The 17,489-nt window shown below is 42.0% G+C and overlaps 1 long non-coding RNA gene across 1 annotated transcript; it reads left to right on the top strand.

Annotated features, from left to right (window-relative positions):
• Positions 1–97: 97 nt before the first annotated feature.
• On the top strand, positions 98–15,081 carry LOC108389893 (uncharacterized). Its single transcript, XR_012124270.1, has 3 exons — positions 98–4,630; positions 6,093–6,287; positions 8,902–15,081. It is a non-coding gene; the product is annotated as an uncharacterized lncRNA (long non-coding RNA).
• Positions 15,082–17,489: the final 2,408 nt, after the last annotated feature.

Genomic DNA, 17,489 nt, shown 5'->3' with positions numbered 1-17,489 from the left:
TTTTAGGTAGTTTTGTGCCATTCACTTATTTTCCAGATGAACAAATGCCAGGGCTGGATGAACAATTTCTTCTTTCCTAGAAGCTGGTCAACCAACAAGGTCACGTCTCCAGAAATACTGATAAGGAGTGTGAGCTGTGTACGTACTGGGATGGGAAGGGGTGTTGGCTTAAAATACCCACTCCCAGGAGAGAAGGCCAATACATTTTGACTCAGTACACGCTAATTCTTTTGTTCTCAGACTCCCAGAGTCCTACCACTTCAGGGACTTTACAGCAGCTTAACACGTCCACACACCCTATCAGTCCGGGGTGTGCTTGGCTTGCTCCTGGGTCCTTCTGTGTCAGCTTTTCCACCCCAGAATATTTACTTAATTTCAGATCACAGGCTTAGCTTTTGGGAATTCAACTTCTCTTGCTATGCCAATAGAACCAGTTGGGAAAAATGAGCCCTTGTTCACCAATTTATATTTAACAATTGATACATGGTCAACTAGTGTAGTGATGCCATTTGTCTATGTTAATTATATTCCATCAAGGCAAGAACTGTGAAAGTCATGAGACAAATATTAAGTAGAAGATTTGTAACTAAAAGTAAGATCTTCCCCAATTCAGTCACAAATCAGAAACTGCAGTTTAAACACACCAAAGTTCAGAGTGTATTTTAATTTACATGTCAGAGGGTATGTGGTAAATTTATTCCAAACTTGCTGCCCTGTAATACATAGTTCATACATAGTTCACTGACTACCTTTGGTCACTTCTCAAGTATCAGGCACTATGAACTGGGATGATATTTACCTTGTCTAAGAAGTAAAGAGAAATTGAAACCACAGCAATAAAGATGGCCAGAAAATTTTTTTCACCTCAAAAAGAAAACAAAATTCTTCTCCCCACCCTCTACACACCCTACACACACAGCTCACACAGCCAGAACTTCCTTAGGCATCCATTTAAGATACTATCAGTGACCCGCACCAGTGATTAGGTGACTGATTGTTTTGCTCTTATTCTCCAGCCAAAGGCTCTGGAAAGCAAGAACTGGAATTTGACTGAAGACTGGGAAAGAAAAGCATTTTGGAGTATAGGAAGGGCACCCCACTTTGAGGGAAGTCACTGAAGGTCTACCCAGCTCACAATTTTGCCTGGGGTCCCTGTCGGTATACTGTTGTGGTCCAACATTCTCAAAGGGGACCTTGCCTGGGGAGCTGACCCACTTAAAGGATGCATTTGAGACATCAAAACTAATGCTGGTGTGTCCTCTCTGCTGTGAAAAGGAAATTCAGCTACACAATAAAAGCAAAAAAAGTATTATGCACATATATATCTAACATATAAAAAGTATCTTGGGCTAACTGTGTGTTTTTGGACTTTATTACATCAGTTGGAAGAACTAAATCAGCATACTATACTGAATTAGTGTAATTCTATACTAAAAAATTTCAGTTTTAACCCATACTTGCACAAAAAAAAATTGGAACAAGTAGACTTTTGAAAGTACATTTTTTATGTATAAAAATAATGCCTGTATATTAGGTAAATACAGAAAATATAAGGAAGAAAATAGAATTCAACAGTAACTCCAGCCCCAAGGGAAAACTCCTGTTAACATTTTGAGGTATTTTCTCTCAGGTCTTTTCTATTCATATATGAAGACATGCAGAACTTTTTACTGCCATCCTTTTGTATAAGTAGGTTTTGTATTTAAATTTATTTTTGAATAGGTAAAATACACAAGTGACATTAAATTCAAAAAGCTCTACAATGAAATAGGACTCTAGCTACCTGACTGCATTTGCCAGAGGCAACTAGTTGCTAGTTTTTTTTATTTATTTTAAAACTAAAATTAATATATTTTAAAACTAAAAGTAATATATTTTAAATGCTTTCAGAGAATAATGAAATATGAATATATGTACATAATTTTCATACAATATATGCATACCATATACACTGTTCTGTACCATTTTATCTTATTGTTATCAATATAATATACTTGAGAAATCCTTCTATACACTACATAAAGATCTTTCAGTATTTTAAAGGCTATTCCATTGACTAAATATTGCATGATATTTAATTAGTCCCCTATTAATGAATACTCTGATACCAAACTTTTTATGTCATTATATTTCTTTTTTTAATCTAGTATTTCAGCATTTGATTTTCCCATGTCATTATATTTTCTTTACATTAAGATTTTAATAAATTACATGTTAAATTTTACCTTTTTATAATAATATATTTAATCAATCCCTAAAAGGCAATGATCATCCTTCTGTACAAGTTTTTCTCACTCAAATGTTTCTTTGTGATAGATTCCTGGACATGTGCCCAAAGGATACATACCTATTAATGTTCTTAATACATATTTTCAAATTCTTTTCCAGGGGAAAAAAATCATCATGTCCATTCATAATCCTACCAGCAGCCCCTATCAGCATTGAGTATTATCCAAAAACTTTATATTTTTCCAATTTCATATGCAAAAAAATCTTATTTTCATTATTTATTTCAGTCCATATTTATTGAATTCCAGCATATATATATATATATATATATATATATGCCAGGCATAGCTGTGGGCCCTGGACATACAGTTGTGAGCAAAGTACTTCTCTCACAGAGCTTTTCATTCTAGGTGCAGAAACAAACAGTAAATGAGTAAACAATCTCAGGAAAGAAGAGCTATGAAGAAAAATAAAGCAGGATAAGAAAGAAGGGTGCCAAGGGGTATGAGTAAGGAGGCTGTTTTAAACAGGGGATCAGGGACGCTCTCTGATAAGGTCACATCTGAACAGAAACGTTGATGAAATGAAGGAGAGAAAAATGCAGAGCAAACATTCCAAATACAGGAAGACAGTGTGCATGGAAGCCCAGAGGAGAGCCAGCCGACTGCCGCTGAAGAGCAACAAGAAGGTTAATGAGCTAGGATGAAGTCCGTGATGCTAAGAGATGGGGTGGGCCAGGGCCAGAGCACGCAGGGCCTTGAAGACCAAGTGGGTTTTGTTCTAAGTATAATGGGAAACCCTTTAGAAAGCTTTAAGCAATAGAGAGTTTTAAGCAAGAGTAATCTGATCTGATTTTAATTTTTAAAAGATCCTTTTTAAAAAGCAAAATACAAAGTAGTGCTTTTTGTGAAGTATGTGGTATTCTGCAATCTGTATGGAAAGAAATGAGTATGTTGGTGAAGTCAGAGGATGATTCTGGAAGAAAAAGCAGGAAACTGCTTCTGGAGAAAGGAACTGGGTGGGCTGGGGGACAGGAGAGGGAAAGACTCAGTTTCACATTCTTTCTTCTCTTTGAAGAACTTTTTAATTTTTTTACCTTTTAATTTTAAATTTCTGTATTTTAAATTTTCAACAATTTTGTACCTTGTGTTTGCACTCCCTACTGGAGAGTAACAACTTACGGCTGCTTTGTGAAGACTTACCTGTAAGGAACAGGCTGGAAGCCCGGGGGACAAGACAGGAGGCTGTTGAGGCAGCCCAGGAGAGAAGATGAATGTGAGCTGGGGTAGTGTGGGGCAAGTGTGGACAGGAAGTTGGCTTCAGGATATATTTTGAAGGCCAAGAACTTGCCAAAGGATTGGCTGTGCTGTGCAGAAAGTAGAAAAATAAACAATGAACACCAGGTGTTCGGCCAGAGAAAACAAAAAAGATGGCGCCATTTACAGAGATAGGAAGACTTGAGAAGGATGAGGGGAGCGGGGTGGCCTGGATACGCATCAAAAGGGCACTGAGTTTCGGTAGCAAGAGAGTATTCCAAAGAAGAGCAAGGGATCGTCATCAGATGCTGTGGATAGGAGGCGAAAGCTGGGAACTGGCTTAGCCAGGTGGAGCACTAGTCACCTTGACAAAAACGGTTTCAGTGGACAGCTGGGCAAATGTCTGATTGAATATATTAACTGTTCATCATTTTATCCCAAGTTTTTCTATCAATGTTTTAGAGTTTTTTTCTTTTTGAGGTTAAAGAATCCAACATATGTGTGTCATATTTATCACAAATTGTTCTCGCTAGTTTACCATTTATTTTGTCATTTTTATTCTTGAGGGTTTGCAACACATCTAAATGTTTACAAGCACTACTGCTTTTAGAAAGTCTTTGACCTGTGATGCAGCAAATATGCATCTATATTTTTCTTCTCTTTTTCTCTTTTACGTTTTCATATTTTATGTTTAGTTTTAATCCATGTGAAATTTATTTGGGGCTAAAGTGCAAGGTATCCATCTAACTTCATTTTTGTCCAGAGTTAACAAATTGTCATTTATTGAGCGGTCATTTCTTTCCCTACTAAATGAGAACATATGTTATGGGTTGAAATGTGACTCCCAGAAAGACATTGAGGTCCTCACCCCTCGTACCTCAGAACGATCTGATTTGGAAGTAGGATCACTGCTGATGGAATTAGTTAGGATGAGGCTATCCGGAGTAGGGTGGGCACACACAGGGCGGAGATGGCCAGGTGCGGCAGACGGCAGAGATTGGAATCACGCTGCCAGGGGCCTAGAACATCAAGGATTGCTGGCGCCAGGAGAAGCTCAGAGGAGGCAGGAAGGATTCTTCCCTAGAATCTTCACAGGGAGTCGGCCCTGCTTGCTTCTGGATTTCAGACTTCAAGCCTCCAGAACGGTGAGAAAGCTAATTTCTGTTGTTTTAAGCCACCCAGTTTGTGGTATGTTTGTACAGCAGTCTAAGAAAACTAATACACCCTTTCTATCATATATAAAGTCCCCTTATGAAATGCTCTCTATGTCTATTTCTATTAATTTATGTCTATTATTATACTAGTTTCACCATTTGTAGGATTTTTTAAAATTTATTTTAATATTCAATATTTTTCCCTCATTACATCTTTTCTGAATTTGCTTAGTAATCTCCCAAAATATTCTATTTTTAGAATTAATATGTCAAATCCTGTTTCCTCCAAAACATATATACACACATACACAGTGATTTATTACTTAACAACAAAAATTCACAATATGATTACCTTAAATAACAAAATCCCCAGTTCATTTAAAATATTTTTTTGATTTTTAAAATTTATTTCTATTTAACAATTTGCATTTATTCCAGAAAATTGGACCAATATGTGTTTTTAAAACAACTATAGATCTTGGAGAATAATAAAAATTTTACGTTGCATAAAGTTGAAGGAAACTGTATTTTGTATTATTTGTTAGTAGTACATGTCTGTTTGATTTCTATTTTAATGTTCAAAAATTGTTTTCCATCATTTATTTCAAGTGAATGGCATAACAGACATTCTACCTCAAGGATGTTTCCACGTTCACCCCCACCAGTCCGATGCCCCAGCTCTAATCACAGATGTTTTCCCAAAATCCTTCCCTGCCTTCCCCAAAGTCTTCTCCCTCATGCATCATGAAATGCTTGCTGATCCCTCAGGGCCCCCCAAGGTTGCTGATCCCAAAGCCTTGAAGCCACCCTAGTTAGAATTACTTCCTTGTGCTGAACTTGTCACTTTTTGTCAATAGTTAATCTTGCACAATGACATATTATTATCATGTATTACACTATAATGTTATCTTTTATTTAGGGTTTGAACTATGATGTATTAAGTCACATTCATTTGAGCAATATTTGTTTTTTACATTGTGTCCTTAAGCTGTTTTTTAATCAGATTGGCTAATTCTACCTACTCCTCCTAAATGTGTGCTTCCAAATTACCTGTCCTTTAAGTAGAAATCAATGATGAGAACTGGCCTTACCTGAGACATTCTTGTAAAGGAGAACACCCACCCAGCATTTAAAAATCCATCTTTATGTAGGCCAGGGTTGGTCATTACAGCTATTTCTCTACATACTACATACAGCAATCAGCACCACAATGCTGTTCTCCAACGAGATTCAAATAATTTTCTTGGTGCGATGAAATAAGCACTGGGCAAAGGGTCTTTTTTGAGACTGGATTCAAGTTCCGACTTTGTCCTATCACTTCCCTGGGCCTCACGTCCTTCCTCTGCATAATGATGTTACTGCACTAGATCACTGGCAGATTGGTTTTGTTTTATGGTGGGGTTTGGCGTGGTGGGGGGGTTGCTTTGATTTTTTTGTTTGTTTTAAATTGCAGCTGCAGTAAAGACTCTCTAAAAAAAATTGAAGTGGGAGGAGAAGCAGTAATAGATAAAAAAAAGCTGCCCGGGCGGAAGCTGGAAGGATGGGCTGCCTCTGGACCTTCACCACATTCACAGCAGCCTGAGAAGCTCCTCTGTGGCTTGCACGGCAGGGTTGTTCCTGAGAAAACACTTTGAAGCCATTAAACTAGGTCAGGGTTTCCTAAGTCTCAGGCATCCACATACCAACTTACGATTTTTCCAGTATCAGCATTTACTATGTGCTATTTAGTCATTCATCATTCAACAAAGATTTACTAAGGCCCTGCAGATCTGGATTCGTCTGGATTCAGACAGGTCCACGCCTTTAACTGGGAGAATTTGGGCAAGTTATGCAACTTTGCTTTGCTGCGTTTGGTTTCCTGTGAAATGGAAGTCAGCTCACAGGGTGGCTGTGAAGATTACATAAGGAGCTCCATTCAAAGCACTTAGCACAAGCCTAGGCACACGCTTAGCCCATAACAACAGCTCTTATTTTTCTAATCTACTTACTTTTTCAACATAAGTAACATCTTTAACCTCATGCTAGGCAAGTAAATTTAATAAAAATTCTGGTACCCCTGCAGTACATGTGACATGTGAAAAGCATAACTGCCCTCACTTCTCCCAGCATGACCAGTCCATGCTCTGGTTGAATGCAGTAGAAGGACCTCATTCTCCTTTGTGCACCACTGTCACTCCTACAAAACTTAAGGAAACAGTCATTAGGTGCTTAATTATTGCGTGTTTCATGTCTCAAGAATGGTCTGCACCCATTCCTTCATCATCCTAATGACAGTCAAAGCCACCGATGTGCAGATGAAACCACAGGCCGGTGTCATGCAGCCACCTTGACTAAGGCAATACATCAATGCGTGGAAAGGCAGTAATACTTACATCATATATCTATTAAAAAGGATTTTTCAGGGGCAAGACATACGAGTGGAGTCGTGCAAAGCTGGCAGTGGGAGCTCCAAGTTTAGATCGCAAGTAACTCCAGCCCCTCCCCGAGGGCCTGGCTGCTGCCTATGAGAAGCCTGCAATGGCCCTTCCTCCTCTCTCCATGTTTCCTGGGACAGAGCCTGGGGACTCTACAGGAACACTAGGGAAATTCAGGCTACAGACCTTACTAGCCTCCTATCATGCCACCACATAAAAGCAACCTCTCCTAAAAGCTAGACCTTTCCCAGGGCCTGCCTTTCCAACATGCACACATCCAACTACCACAGACCTTCCACTACCATGAATTACATGCCAGTTATTGAAAGTCCACTGGCAATCACACAGAGGCAGAGCATCTTAGAAGTAAACGCAGGGATTGTCTAGCGATTGGGCTGCGGCCAGCCCTCCGTGCAATTCAGGAATTCTCTCTATGGACATCCAGTTTCTGCTTCACCACTAAACAGAGGCCGCCACTGCCGCGCTCCACTCCCCTCCCCAGACCCTAGTACAGTTTGCAGACTAATTGGTGACTGTGTTTGGGTATAGTCAAAGATCTGTATCCTTTACAGATCTGTTACCAGCCAACTGTGTGCCACTGAACAACTCTGCAAGCCTTGCTTTCCCCTTTTGTAAACTGAGGAGTGTGTCTGGTGGGATGTCTAAGGTCCCTTCCATAACTAGCATTTAACCAATCTGATTCAACCACCTCTCTTCTCCATGACAGTCCTTCAAATATTTAACTGCAGCGCTCACATCATCTCTTCCTCAGAAAATGTGTCCCTTCCCTTCCACATGTCCCTGTCAAGCCTGGTTTCCAGAGCCCTCTCTGCTCTGGCCACCCTCTTCTGGAAGGGGGCCAGCTCATCAGCTTAGCTCAGATAAGGGGCACAGCAGAGCCTGCCTGGGACTTCTTCCAAAGCACCTGCTCGTTGCCAGAACCAAGTCTGTCTGCCTCAATTAGAACATCCGGTCACCTTCTCTCGTCCCCTTAATCCTATTGCAAAACCACTGACTCCACAAGAGTTGGATTTAAAATACAGGCTGTTAGGGGAAAAATGGAAAAGGAACTGGCTAGTGCATTGTCTCATATTTCCCAAGACTATTTAAGAAAGGAGAAACATTAAGAACCCTTTGTGATGTGTATCGTGAATCTCCTTAGGTCCTCACAGTGCAACTTGTTTTAGAACAAGCCGGGAGAAAACCATTCTGCAGTTTAAGAAAAAGCACCCACTAGGCTATGCGTACACAGCCTGAAGATGCTGCTGCCACCTTGTGGTAGCACTTTATATTGCACTTGTATCCATCAACCACACTTACTGAATCACTGAGTCAAATTTGCCGTGACTGGTTCTCATGTCAGAAGTCCTGAGACAGAGAAATGTAATACAGATTGCACACTTGACCAAAACTTCATCCAGATACCTTCTCCTGTGAAGGAAGTAACTGGGTGCTGTTTACAGTATTTCAAGGAAATCATTGAATGTTCTGACTTTAACATCCTATGTATCTTCTCCATGTGTGCACACACGGTAGACCTTGGGAAAGTAGTGGTGTTAGTTCTTCTAGATTCATGGCTGTGATGAGCTAAGGTAGGATGGGGGAACTTTTCCTATGCTATTCACTATTCACTGAAAGAGATTCCAGACCCTCTTTCCCAGAATAAATTGTTCACCACTCCCCAAAGCCCTTCATCTAGAAATATTGGAGTCAATCATTGACGTAATAGAGTGACGACTTAATAATAATCAGACATGGATACTGAGAGTTTTAAGAAAATGCCAACTTTTAGAATAATTCGAAAGTGCACTTCCCTCCCCACCACCCTAACAGGCTCTCATTTTGCAGGTGAGCTACTTTTCTTGGAAGCAGTATGGCCAAGGGGAGGAAGAATGTCTCTCAGATTTCAGCGTTAAGGAGAAAGAGTTCAGATCCCCAGGCCTGGATGAGCACTTGTGAATTTCACAGGAGTCCAACCCAGGAGGAGGCCTCAGCTCAGCCTCCAGGGCCCCTTAGTGAGAAAGAATCTTCACGCCAGCAGGAGACCTCAGCTTATTTTCCAGGACAGGTAGAACCACCTGAAACCCGCAGGAGTAATCCAGCTCAGTCTCCAGAGCCTTTTCCTGGGGAGACAGAACCTTTTCCAACACAGCAGGAACACCCAGCTCAACCTCGAGTTTCACCTCCAGGTCACCGTCCTGCTCAGCATTCAGACTGCCCAGTGTCACCGTCAAACCTACGGATGTGCAGATGACCATAACAGAGTTGACGGCAGACGTGTACCCTTCTCCAACTCAGCATGTGTCTACAGCTCAGCTCTCCGTGCCCCTTAGTAAGGTGGGACCTCCTACAGCCCAGCGTGAGGCCCCAGCTCTGCTTCTGCAACTCCCACAGAAGGTTGGACCTTTGTCAGATCAACAGAAGGTCCAGCTCCATCTCCAGAACCTACTGCACATGAGACACCAACACAACAGTATGCCCCAGCCCCAGTCAGAGACCCCTGAGGAGGGTGAACCATCTCCACCCCAGGAGAAGGCCCTGGATCAGCATTCACAGACCCCTGAAGAGGTTGAACCTTCTCCAACCAACAGGAGGCCCCAGCTCAGTCTCCAGAGCCCTTTCATGATACTGCGGCTCACTCTGCAGAGCATCACATGATGACAATTTCTCCTCCTGATGTTGCCTACTATTAAATCTGTAGATCTGACACTTACCATAACTCCAGAGTTCACTAGTGAGATTGAATCTTCTCTACCCCAGCAACAGCCTGCAGTATCTCCTGAGCAGCTGAGACCCTTGTCAGTCCAGTAAGAGTTCCAGAACATCATCCCTCCTGAAAATAGTGAAGCTTCTCCGATCCAGCGGGCCCTAGACAAGCCATTACAATCCCTTGAGGAAACTGAATCATCTGGAACTGAGCAGGAGATCTCAGCCTATCCTGCAAAGCCTGCTGGAGAGGTCAAAACATCTCCAGTCCCCCAGGAGGAGTCAGCTGCATCTCCTGAGCCCCTGAAGGAGGCGACACTGCCCACACAGTGAGAGGTCCAGTCTCTGCTTTCAGAGGCCCCTGTAGAACCATCTTCAGTCTAGCAGGCAGCCCCACCTCAGCCTCCAGAGCCCTCTAATGGGGCAGAATCTTTTCCAACCCAGGAGGAGTCTCCAGCGTGGCTTCCAGACTCACTTAAGGAAGTTGTAGCGTAACCTCCAGTCTATGATAAGGTGACAGTTCCATCTCTATCACAGAATCAAGCTCAGCATCCAGACCTGCCCAATGTCACTGTTAAGCCTGTTAACCTGGAGCTCACCATAACTCCGGAACCTCCAACTCTAGATCAGCATCGTGCTCAGTATCCAGCATCGTTCAACATCACAGTTCAACCTTTGGACCTGGGGCTTGCTGTAACTCCAGAACCTGCCGAGGAGGTCGGCCATTCCACAGTCCTACAGCCAGACTACCCTGAGGGCGCACTTCCACATGCAGATCAGTCTCCAAGTCAGCATCCAAACCTGACTGAAGTTACAGTTCATCCTGCAGACGTGGAACTTCCTGTACCTGCAGGATCTGGTGCGGAGGCTGAACCTTCTCCAGCCATGCAGGAGACCCCACGTCAGCCTCCAGAGCCAGCTGAGGAGGTTGTTGCTCAATATCCATTCCATCAGGAGGGGACAGTTTCACCTGCAAGCGAGGATAAAGGTCAACAACCACTGCCACCCAGTATCCCAGTTTCCCCAGCTCTGTGGACCTGGAGCTTACCAAGACCACAGAACTCCCTGCAGAGGTCGAACACCCTACAGCCCCGAAGAACGCCACAGCTCCATCTCCGGGGCTCCCTGAGGGCACATTTCCAGATCCCGAGGATGTTCCCAGTCAGTATCCAAACCTGACTCAAGTCACAGTTGCACCTGTGGACCTGGAAGTTCCCGTAACTCAGCAACCAGAGCCATCTGAGACAGTTCTTTTTTGTGGTGCTCACCAGCACAAACACCAACATATGTGAGCTCTGTACCTGCACATGTGAAACGCTGGCGTGTATTGGTCTCAGCCCAAAGCTGAAGCTCTGCTGAGTGCCGGTGCCAGAACCCAACGCTCACAATGGCACCTTCACCATCTTGTAAGAATCGCCTTGCTTCATTTGTTCTCTGCATCCTACCTGGCCTGGCAGCATTCATTCTCCTACTGCAAAGTACAGGAGGGGCGGGAGAGCCAGTGTACAGGAAGCCAGGCTGACGGGACGTATCTAGTCTAATAAGAGTTCCTAGGGCTGATTTGGGGAAGTTTGTCAACCTTGAAATAACCTGTTTTTCTCATCACTAGCTCACAAGTTCTATTACCTGAAGAAAAGGGTAGAAAAAAGGAGGTAATAAATTAATCAGCAATGGAAAAGGGCTCTATTAAGTGTATTTTACAGTGCAAACTGTTACTTACTGTACCTCTCCTAAGCCACTGCAAACAGAACTGTTGTTACTGTAAAGGAAAGAACCCAAGTGTTCTGGTTAATAGACAATGAGAAATCATGTAAAGCCTTATAGAAATATAAGCCAAATGGAATGTACAGAATATTACTTCATGGTCTGAAGCAGAGGGTAGAACCACCTGTACATTATAAACCGTAGTTTATGAGGAGGAGGATTTGCAAGCCAGCCAGTGACCAAGTGGAGCTTGGTCATGCAAGGGGCTGTCATGTGTGCTCGGAGGTCATCCAAGCAGTGGGCCCATGCCTGAGAGCCCTACAGTGGTTTCTGTAGTGTAGCAGGGCACATATAACTGGATAATACCTAGAATAAGATCTGGAAAGATCCATGCCAAACTGTGACTAGGGTTACCTTCCGTGCCTGGGTGCAATGAGAATAAGAAAAGAAAAGGGCGATTAATGGAAATATCAACCCAGATATTTTATTTATTTATTTTGCAAAGAGAATGTATTTATCACGTGTGTAATTTTAAAAATACATTACAAAAACCCAGTAGAAGCAGCACGGGCACAGCTTGCATAACTGAGTTCAGAATTCAGCTCTATCTGTATCTTACTAGTGTCTAGCTTTGGGCCGAACACTAAAATGCTTGAGTCTCAGTTTCCTTGTTTGTAAAGGGGAGGCATTACTACCTAACTCGCAGGGCTATTGAGGCTGGTTGAGAGTGGAATAGGAAATACTGGAAATTCAGTTGGTCCTGAGTAAATAATTAAGAAAAAAGTATTGTCCAGACCAGAGATAATTCAGGCTTATAAGGATGGTGGCAAAGAAAACAAAAAAGAAGAGTAAGATGGGAGAGACATTTCAGAGACAAGACAGGAAATAAGATGATTTGCCAACAAAACCGAGGCTTCCTAAAGCCTCCCTGCCTTCACCCCTCCCCATCCCTGGCAAACAGTGGGGTCCCTTGCGTTACGGGCTCAGATGTTGCCAAGCAGTTTGATTAAGAGCAATGGGCTTCTGCAGTGTTCCGCCCATATTTCAGTAGATCTTAACAAAGCAAACAATTTTTAAATTAATTATTTTGATCATATTTATTTTGGCTAAATATTTAATTCAGACACATGAAATACAGTTGTATCATTTCATGCTGTATGCACATTTTGCAATACATTGTGGTTTCTTATTTAAGCAACCTTAAATAAATCTTGGGATTTTTCTAAGGGAGAGGATATAGTGTCAGAAAGGGAACATGGATCTGGGAATCCAGGAAACAGGTTGCAGCTTTAGCTTTTCTGAGTGAAGTGGGGGATGCCAGGCAAGCCCTTTCCTCTCATAGCTTGGTTTCTCACTTGTGAAATACAGAAAAGAGTATCAAAGTCTTTGCCATCTCTAAGATTCTATGTCATGGAATATACTTCTGCTGTATTATAGACTCTATCTAGAGATTTATGGGGTTTTATTTATATTGGTGTTTTCACTAAATATTTTGAGTCCTGTTTATAATTTGTTATGATATTTTGAACAGAAACAAGTTCTCAATTATAATGCTATGTGATAGGAAAATATAATCCGTTTAGCCATAAACCATGGTACACACGTGCACATTTTTAAATGATCACACTCAATCTTTTGGATGGATAGATGGATGGATGACAGAGAACTGAGCAAATAAATGTTCTTGCTGTCTGATATTAGGTATAATTCATACAATTCACAGGTGACAGTGAGAAATTAGGTGGCAGGTGTATGTCTTTCAGCAATTAAAGGCACTGGATATTGTCCCTATTCTAATAATGGGCCCACATTTATAGTACACTGTATTGTCAGCTTCCTAAAGGGCTTACTGTCATTTTCATTAGATTCTCTGCTTTCTTTCTATGAACACTTAACAGTATGTCGCCCTTGCTGAGGAAAGCCAGTGACAGTGCTAATGGCAAGGAAATCTCTGGTGGTAGTTACATTTCCCTGGTCCCTTTTCCCTTGAGGATTCCAAGATTTATAGTTTGCTACTAAAGGTGTGTGTGTTTTCTTTTTATGCAATTTCTACTATAAAAATAAATAAATGCACAAGGGCAAATACCACACACACTTTGAGCCATTTACAAGGTTCACATTATTAAGAGCAGTGACAAATTACCCATGTTTGTAAAATGAAATTTTAATCTAAGAAGGATTTTTAAAAATCAGTTTTCTATTTTGGCCTAATAAATTAACCTAATCAAATATCTGTGTTTTATTAAGTATTCCCAACTAACACATAAAACCCAGTTGAAAAGGACAGTTCTAATATCCCAGGCTTAGAAACTCCATAGCCTATGCTTCCACATGTTCCCCATTCAGCTGAAGACCTCCACTGTCAACACTATTGTGTGACTATTGCTTTAGAGGCCACTTCCTGCAGCTGCCATCTGGCTGATTAGAAGGGGTAAAGTGACAAGCCCTCAGGGCATTACTCCAACCCTTTGGGAAACAGAAGGAAATGCTCAGAACTCTAATTAGAGACCCAGGAACCACTAATAAATAGTTCAAGCAGCCTTAAAGGGAAGAGTATGACTGGAAGAAATTGATCCTTCCTATGCCACATTCTCTGTTAGTGCCCTCCTTTCCTTTTAGGAGAGTCTATGCTTTTTTGTTTGTTTGAATAACAAATCTGAGTGTCCAACCATGGCCCCAATTACTAAGAATTTAAGAATATCTGCTCTGCATTGAGCCTGTGTGCCATTCAGGTGTTCATTTGTGAGTGTCTATTATGCACCAGGTATGGGTCTGGGGATTCAAGACAAATAAGATAAAAATCTTGCCCTGAAAGTGCTTAAAACATTCGATTTGATACTCCTTCCCAGTGTTTCTCTTTTTTGCTAAATTTTTGATCACTATAACCCACTGAGTGCAGGCTCTGAGCCCTGGCCTGGATTTGAATCCCAGCTGTACTTTTTAATAGTATGTAAGTTAGACAAGCTAATTCATGTCTCTGGGTCAGTTTCCTTATCTGTAAAGTGGGGGGAAGTGATAGTTCCTACTTTATATAGGTGCTTAGAAGATGTTAAAGGAATAACCATTAACAATACATCATTTTCTCTTGTGCCCTCATCATTGGCATCACCTTATATTTCACCTCCATAAAAAAAAATAACTGAGATCAGAAAGGCATCACTGGAATTGTCATACAAAGTCAGAAAGCAGCTGACACATATTAATTGAAATTCTGATTGTTGTTTTGATTAATAGAGAAATTGGCTGTTTCTTTATACATGTATTACCTCTTGTGTCAGGGGAAGATTTTTGGAGTCCCTGGATATGGGTGTTTTTATATATGTTTGGAGATGTCCAGGAAACGTCATTATTTTTCAGAGAAGAGGAAGTCTGTGCTTTCTTTAAAAATGGGATTACCTTCATTGTTCCCTCTGATTATAAGAGTAAGTCATGTTCATTATAAAGTTTTTGGAGTATGGCAAGTATAGCAAAGCAAAAAAAAAAAAAAAGTCGCTCAAAATCCCAACTGAAATGAACAGTGAGAACATTCCCTCCATGCATTTTTTTATTGAAGTATAGTTGATATGCAATCTTATATTAATTTCTAGTATACAATGCAGTTACCTGCATTATTAAATCCTCACCCCAACTAGTGCAGTTGCTATCTGTCAACAAAGGAAGATGTTACAGAATCATTGGCTGTATTCTCCATCCTACACTTGCATCCCCATGACCAACTTTTATGATGATTGAGAATTTTTGTGTCCTTGTATACCCCTCACCCTTCCCACCCACCTATCGCAACCCCGCCCCCATAGTAACCACCAGTTACTTCTCATTGTCTCTGAATCTACTGCTGTTTTGTTTATTTTGTTTGGTTTTGTCTTAAATTCCACAAATAATTCCACAATAAGTGAAATCATATGGTTGCTTTCTCTGTCCGGCTTATTTCACTGAGCATAATACCCTCTAGCTCCATCCATGTCGTTGCAAACGGCAGAATTTCTTTTCTTTTTTATGGCTGAATATATTCCATTGTGTATAGGTACCACATCTTCTTTATCCATTCATCTACTGATGGACACTTTGGTTGCTCCCATATCTCAGTTATTGTAAATAATACAGAGATACACATAGGGGTGCACATATCTTTCCAAGTCAAGGATTTTGTTTTCTTCAGGTAAATTTCTATAAGTGAAATGACTAGATGATATGGTATTTCTATTTCTATGCATGTGTATTTAATGAAATAGTAAAGATAAAAGTTAACAATGGTTGAGAATTTACCATGTGCCAGACACTATTCTAAGTGCTATACATATACATGTACCAGATAAAAATACAACTGAGTTGAAGACCCAGGTTTTATAATAATGTCAAAGATAAGGGAAAAGCAAAATATCAGGCTGGCAGAGAAATAATTTCCTTGATGAGAAGTTGGAGGCTCAGAGTAATCGAGTGATTTGGCTAGAGTCACAGTAATACTAACTGATGAAATGAATTTGAAAGGTGAGCACCTGGCTTGAAAGTCTGAGCTCTACATCGCTTCACTTCTCTAAAACACCAAGTCCACTTCTCCGACCCCACACACCCACGGTTCTTGTCCTCACTCAGTTTATCCCTTTGGCTTCACATCTAGATGAGTTCCCCACTGTCCCTTACTCTAGCCAGGGAAACTTCGGATTCACCAGTGAAGGCAGCCTCCTGGAAATCAGAGTGAGTATTCTGGTTGTTTTACTTTGAGCTTTTTGATGAGCAGTAGGATTTGGTGGTGTCTCAAGGCCCTGGCTCAGGGCCAGCTACCTAAGTCTCGAGGTCCAGTGCAAAATGAATATGCAGGACCCTTGACCAAGAACCAACAAACAAAACCACAGCAGAACAGCTTTCCCGCTTTTCCCACAGCTTCTCTCTTGCTCTGTAGTGTTACTGACCCACTAAGGCCACTCTGACAGGGGCCCTGGGACTCTCTCAGGGCGTGCACAGACTCTGGGGCACGCTGGGAACTATGGGCGGATGACCCGGCCCTCCCCTCGCGGGCGCAGCGCCCAAGAAGCAGGCGGCTGTACTGGGGGATGTGGGCCCCAGGCTGCCCACGGCTCGGGGAGGAAGGCAGGCTGCAGGAGGCACCCGAGCTCATGCTCCATCGCTCCATTGGACATCACTACGAAGACACAAATTCAAAGATGATCGGAGTTGCAAGACCACGACCTCAGAAATTAGGATGCAGGGGTGGGGGGAGAAGAGGGACCCTTTGGGGAGCGGTGCCCTGTGTGACAGCCCCGGTCGGCCACTCGTGCTTGCAGCCAGCCCTGCTCTGGCTCCTGCGGCTCCGTCGGAGTACCTCCCTCCCTGAGCACGGGTCTGCGTGCCCCGGGGCCACGGTTATCTTCTTCCTCCTTTCCTCACCACCCAGCCCGCTACCACTAAACTGGTGGAGATTAGCACCGGCGGCCACAGGAAGGACAAGATGAAGGTGCCTCTGTGGGAGGTTGGCAAGAGCACCAGTATATTCCACTTAATTACCAGAGAAATTCTCTAAGACTGCTTTTTTCTTTTTTTGGAATCATTAATATGCAATTACATGAGCAACATTGTGGTTACTAGATTCCCCCCATTATCAAGTCCCCACCACATACCCCATTGCAGTCACTGTCCATCAGTATATTAAGATGCTGTAGAGTCACTGCTTGTCTTCTCTGTTCTCTACTGCCTTCCGCGTGCCCGCCCCCCACATTATGTGTGCTAATCGTAATTCTAGGACTGCTTTTGCTTCTATTCCTAGAACCTATGAGCCAGAACCTGCCATTTAGAGGTGACTTGAAGATGCAGAAACAAATAATTGTGGTACTGTACTGTAACAGCTTCAAGAGCTCCATTTGTCAAGCTTAAATACACAGCTTTCCAGAAATTTCCAGAAATACACAGAAGAGCACTTGGGCCCAATGAATGCCTAACAATAACAGCTGCAAAGTCACACAGGAAGTTCCATTTAGGTGGCATTTCCTGATGAGTTGTATTTGGGGTGAGAAAAAAAAAGATTGTTAAAA

Source organism: Manis javanica, chromosome 13 (genome assembly GCF_040802235.1).
Source record: "Manis javanica isolate MJ-LG chromosome 13, MJ_LKY, whole genome shotgun sequence".
Taxonomy (NCBI): Eukaryota; Metazoa; Chordata; class Mammalia; order Pholidota; family Manidae; genus Manis; species Manis javanica.
This window is presented reverse-complemented; position numbering and strand designations above follow the sequence as displayed.